This window comes from Atta cephalotes (genome assembly GCF_000143395.1).
Source record: "Atta cephalotes unplaced genomic scaffold scaffold00008, whole genome shotgun sequence".
Lineage (NCBI taxonomy): Eukaryota > Metazoa > Arthropoda > Insecta > Hymenoptera > Formicidae > Atta > Atta cephalotes.
This window is the reverse complement of record NW_012130072.1, coordinates 594811-601322: the sequence shown is the minus strand read 5'-3', so window position 1 is coordinate 601322 and position 6512 is coordinate 594811.

The following is a 6512-nucleotide window of genomic DNA, read 5'->3' as shown; positions in this document are numbered from 1 at the left end:
TCTCCTCTCTCTCTTCCTCTCTTCTCTTCTCTCTCTCTCTCTCTCTCTCTCTCTCTCTCTCTTTCGCTATAGTGCCAAACCTCTTTGTCAGTCTCGCAACATCCGGCCTGTCTTCCAAGGCCACGCAAGATCACACACAGAAATCGGGTCGTTGAACCGTCCGCGATGCGCATTGCGCTGTAATAAAGCGAAAGGCGCCAGCGGGGAGATAAACGCACATGCTTGATACGCTGCGACTGTCATCCACATCGTCGCCGTGGTCGTCATTCGATAAGAGAATTCTCTAGGCTGGATATCTCCCTCGACGAAGTGATTCCCTCTGAGAGACTTTCTCTCCCGTGTATCATTCGTTATGGACTTGCATTCTCTTCAGACAAGAGAATAAGAAAATAATTACACGATCTCTACAAGATCATAATCAATAGACAAAAAAGTTTGTACAAATATTACGTATCAATTTATCATAGTCAGCATTTTAATGTTTAATCTATTTGAATAGCTCGTGTGATGGTTTATTTCATTCCTTCGCGCCAAGGTGCGTCGTGCATTGATGTAAACAACTCTAGTTAAATTACGTAAGATAATCGTAGCATTACTACCTTTTGTATAGCAGCATATAATGACACACTCAAATACAACATTCATCCATTTGTACATTAAGGAAAATTTACAAATTTTCCGAGTTTTCTAACTATTGAGGTCTTTTAATACTTTAAAATGTCGATAAATATCTTTGATAAATAATTTCTCATCATACTTGTATTTGTTGTTGGAAAAACAGAACTTTCAGAACTTTCAAACTTTCTTTACATTTTTTTATTTTTAATCATATCATTTTTTATATATATTCTCTTATATATATTCTCATTTTTTGTATATATTCTTTTTCATATTTATATATGTTTATTTTTATAAAGAACTTTAGTAAATCAATTTCTTTTCCTTCATTTCCTCCTCGATTTTTTTCAATTTTAACCAAATAGATAAGTGTAAACTTTACAGCAAAAAAAACTTTATGTTGTATTGGTCGTTGTATCGAATCACAATCGACTCATCAAATAGAGTTAAGTTAATTATGATTTGAAATATTGCAGCCATATTTAATAAATCAGAAGACAAAATATAATGATGTAAATATTAACGACTGCAATATATTTTGAATTACAATCAATTACAATCAGATCATTTATTACGCATTGGATGATTCTCATAAACGCAAAGTTGTAAAGTTGTATGTACATTTGTCTATTTAGGAATATTTTAACGAAAAAAAAATTTTAATTAATTTTCAAAATACAGTTCTTACTTTTTTCATTATTTTTACGTTTACGTTTTACGTACAACTTACTTACATATATTATTCTTTCGCATTTAATTTATTATAATTACATTAACCCTTTGGATATTACATAATATTTCACATATTATGATAGGATATCGATGAAATTTGAATCTAGAATCTCTGGAGTAACCTAGAGTCTTAGATTTATCAGAGAAGCGCGACCGACTTATGTCAGTATCGCAAAAAAATACTAGAAAAAGTATTAAAAATGACGTCGTTTGCAAGATGGACTATGAAATCCACCAATCATCCATTAAACAACCATTTTTAATGACGAAATCAGTTCATGATTGGCTGCTAAGTCACGTGATTACAATGCTTAATCAAAACACTTAACACTCGTCGTCTAAGACTCTAGGGTAAACTATGCTAATACCGAGCTATAATCGCATACTCGTCTGGATACTTCATCATTCGATTGTCATTCATCTTATCCCGATCATGTCTCAAATGAAAGTCAAATACTAGTGCATCAAAATCAATATTTGTTTACTTATAGTATATTTATTTATTTTTTATATTTATGCTTTTTCATATTTATTTTTATTTAAAAAAACTTAAATCTAGACTTATTTTTTTTCTTCCTTGTTTTTTTCAGTTTTAATTTTCTTTTCCTAAAGTTTATCAAATATTTACAAACCTAAAGATTTCATTTTTTTACTTTTATATTATCTTTTCATTTTACGATTTTAATTTCTTTTTTATCATCGCCAGATAGAAGTAAAAATTGTTTCAGGTTTGTCATCCTGAAAGATTTTCTTATTCTCTTTGAAAAACACTGAAGCTACGTCGTACAATACATTTTTGCACTTTCTCGGGAGTATCGTCCTCCAAGGACATCATCTCGAGGAACCAGTCCTGCGACGAAAAACCGAGATATTCGTTGTAATATACGTTGCGCGTGTACATTTGCGAGAAAAATGCATGCGTGCGAAGGGAAGCTGCGGAACGTGGATCCGTTCCTGCCTTTCGTTTTTCCTTCGGAGCTGCAACGAGACCTTGAAGAAATCTTCCCGCCATCGCGTTCTCGATTTCGTCATTGAGATCACCGTCGGTTCTTGGCGCGAGTCGCGCGCGATCGCGTATTCGTAGCACGATCGAAGGAAAAGGATCGGAAAGCACGCTTCCACTACTTGCTGGTACTATACGGCATAGCGCTGATCTAGACCTTGACGATGAACAAAGCAAAGAACTAGGAATCCACCGGCTTATGTCGATCGCGTTCGAGAGCGAGCACGCATTACATCTAATAGCGTTTTTCACTGACAGAACTGGCGCTCACTCAGTGCGCATTAAAGCTGTTGTACATTAACTTCTGAATGTAAGCTGTTGCGCATTAAATCTGAATGTAAAAGTGAGATATTTCAATTAATAAAATACCAATGTATTATTTTATCCACAATATCACAATGAAATATATTTCGCGGTTTAATTCGTTTCTATATATTTTCATTAAATGTACATCTTTACATCGATTTGTGTACAACAGCTTTAAAGTGCATTGAGTGCCCATCTCTGCTAGTGAAAAATTAACTATTTGGTTGATACAAAGTCTTCTTTTTTTTAATTTTCTACGAAAAAAACACTTGCAAGTTAATATCCAAGTTAATATATGAGAAGTAAGCTAACAATCTAACTTCATTCTAAAAGGTTACTAACATATTTAAATTTAGAAAGGCACTGATAAAAAAATATTATAAAAATAAATATTATAAAAATATTATAAAAATGTAACGGATGAATTATATTACGATTTGTTTCTGCGACGATATTATTTGTATCGTTTAAAAATTGACACTACGATGATTTAATGGAATATTATTATTGCTACATTACATCACTAAATTGTTGAAACGTTTTAATTAATAACCTTTTTGCGTGTACGAGACAAGAGATAAAAAACAAATGGATGACATGAAACTTGATACATGCGTAATTTAATTGTGAAATTGGTGCACAAAGCCCTTTTTACGCGTGAATTTCGTTCAGAATGATTGGCGCTTTTGTTTCTGAGAATTAATTGAGCGCTTTTGTGCGTAAATGACTTTACAAGAAGGAGCCGGCCACCATAAGAAATGCATCTCATGCGGAATGAAGCCGTAACACTTCTAACCGTCCTGAGACGCGGTGTGTTACTTGGCGCGTGCATGCAGACGTCGTGAAATATCTTCTTCTAGCGAGTGTCGTTTATCTTCATACAACGCCTGTCGTTTATCTGCAACACGAGCCCGTCAGCACCAACGTGCATGCAACGGTATATGCACCTTGTACGCTACTTTACAACGAGAGTGCGACTAGATATTATCTCTAAATCACAGTGAGTTACCTCACCCCGAAGTTTTGACTGAGACTCGTGCGTCCTTGTTTACATATATCAGCACGTCCACGTGTAATTTTAGCGAGATTATTAAATCTCTGACCGAGCTGTTATACCAGACTCAACAAACTTTAGATTTCATCCCGCTGGCTATATTTATGCAGATCATGCAACAAATATGCAATAAGCGAAGACTACAGAAATTTTCTTACATATCTAAAATGACAGGCTCCATCATATCTTTCATGATTACACACTTGTAGTATAATAAATAATCTCTGAAAATTTATACGAGCTTCTCGTTAATTTTCCAATTTTTATTCCTCAGAAGTTTTTTCTCATGCATATTTAACTGACAGAAGACTCGCATACACGCACGACGTAAAGAGACATTTTAATGATACGGACATGATAAAATAAACGCGCAATAACGATTGTGCCGTTTGTCATTTCTGTCTGTAAGTACGACTTTCAATGAGAATGAGCGTGTAAACGAGACTCCATCTGCGTGTAAACGAGACCCGCATAACCCATCTTTATATCTTCAAGAGACCAATGCTCTGATATAATCAAGTTCGAGGAATTACGGAAATGGTGATAAAACCGAGCGCGCCATGGACCCGTTGCTCATTGAAAAATTTCATTGAAGAAAAGGGACAGGCAACACGTGAATAATGGAACGTGACAAATTATATGAATCATACATATAAATACTTGCTTATAAAATAGTAAGAATGTGAGAGAAGTGGAAAATAAATTGCTTGCAGTTTAATTGCAACATAGAATTAAATACATTCTTATTATATACATTTTTATTTTTATTAAATACATTCAAACCGAAAAGTCTGATCAAAAAAGCTAATGACCGTAATAAAACATCAATATTAAACTATAATATTAATATCAAAACATTAAACATATATATTATACAATACATAATACTATATCAAAGTTGCAATGCAGCCACTGCCGTAGCAACAAAATAATATTAATAATTAATAATAACTTTATCATACAAAGTAAAAATTTGAGACATTATATACATGAATGATAAATGTATCAAGAGCATCAACAATGGTGTTGTTCATAAGCTTAAATCTTTGATATAACTCACATAATTCTGATAATAATGAAGTCTATATAGTAATATTACGAAAAATTAACAGATAAGTGTGAAAATAAAAAGACGGTCGATATTTGCTCATATTATAATTTGTAATTTTGCAGCTTTCATAAATATAGCTTATAAATTTTTTCATCTAATAAAAGAAGCAACTAGTGATTCGTGCAATATTAAAAGCGATGCGAGAACAACTCGACTTGAAACGCGTTGCCAGGCGAATTTGATGATCTCATCGTGCTGAGAGAATCAAACCGAAAGGAGCCACCAACGGCCCCGTATTTGACTTCGATCAAACCAAGAACTGCCCATCATATTGGAATTCAGGGACGGGGCGTGGCCCCATCTAATAATCGAGCAAATCGTAGGACTCGTCGCCGGAACAAAAAATCGTTGACGATGATCTGATCGTCGCGTCGCGCCGAATCGATTTTGGCAGACTTATAAAATAATAACATGGTCACGAATCCTAAAGCGATCAAATATATGCATCGCATAAAATATTACGCATAAAATATTATCTTTGCATATACCTATGATACGTGCTTCCAAGAGTAGTTCCTTAGATAAATATTATTAAATTTATTCATAAAATAAATTCACTGTTGTACTATGATTCTCAGTTTCATTTCTAATTCTCTTTATCTTTTTTATATTTTTTCTTCGCAACAATGAAAAAAGAATTTTTTTAGTATCATATATTTTTTATGAGTAATCTACGAATTAAATAATTTAGCTCTTAAAATAATTTTAAAAAAATGTCGCGAGTCGAGCTACGCGAAAAGATTTCCAAATTATGTTCTTATTTCTTATTTCTTGGATGTAGTTGATTTCACTGACCTCGTTGAAACATTACTTAACACAATATGCGCGTAACACTAGCGATATTTCGCGGCATGAACAGTCGTCTTCAGTACCTCTTTCTTCTACCTTTCAATAGCGTCACATCGAGACGAATAGTCCCGCATGATCAAGGTGCGTTCTATGTTTCGTTAGCGGGAAATTATTGTTCGTCTCAGTGACCCGTTTCACACTGGCCGAAATGAAAAGCAGCAACCGGCTCGATTATAATATATATATATATATACAACTTCACAGCCGGGCGGCATTGTTTCTCATAGTGGACCGCCGGGGTCCGCGCCAGACGAGACTTGTAAAAGGCGCAGCGCGAAAACGTCAGAGTAAAGACTCGTATATGCACGACAAAAGACTCCATTTTGTCGAGAAACTATAAGCCAACGCAAACGCCTCTATCGAACCTTTATCGTCGCAGCTGGCGAACAGGTGTTGGCGGCTGGCTAAGTCGTCAGCTGTGCCACACTAAGTCAACGCTTGCTAAGTGTAAATGGCCGTTATTAGCTGTCGGTTGCGTTACGAACCTTCAATCGAACGGAACTAGGAATATCTAATGCTTTTGTTATGTAAATTAGAATTCTTATGTGATGCGACGGCGAGAAAACGAATATATTTCGCATAACAAATCTGAATAATTAGTTTTGAAATACTTCTTTATCTTTAAGGAAAAAGAAAAAGAAAATATGTATTTATTTTATATGATATTTTATAGTTTTTTTAATTTAATTTAATTTATTTTACATATATATATATATATATATATATATATATATATATATATATAGTGTAGTTGTTAGTATTAAGTTATATAATTACTAGTAGTAAGTACGGTCGTACTACTACTACTTATTTACGTAGTACGGTACGGACCGTACACG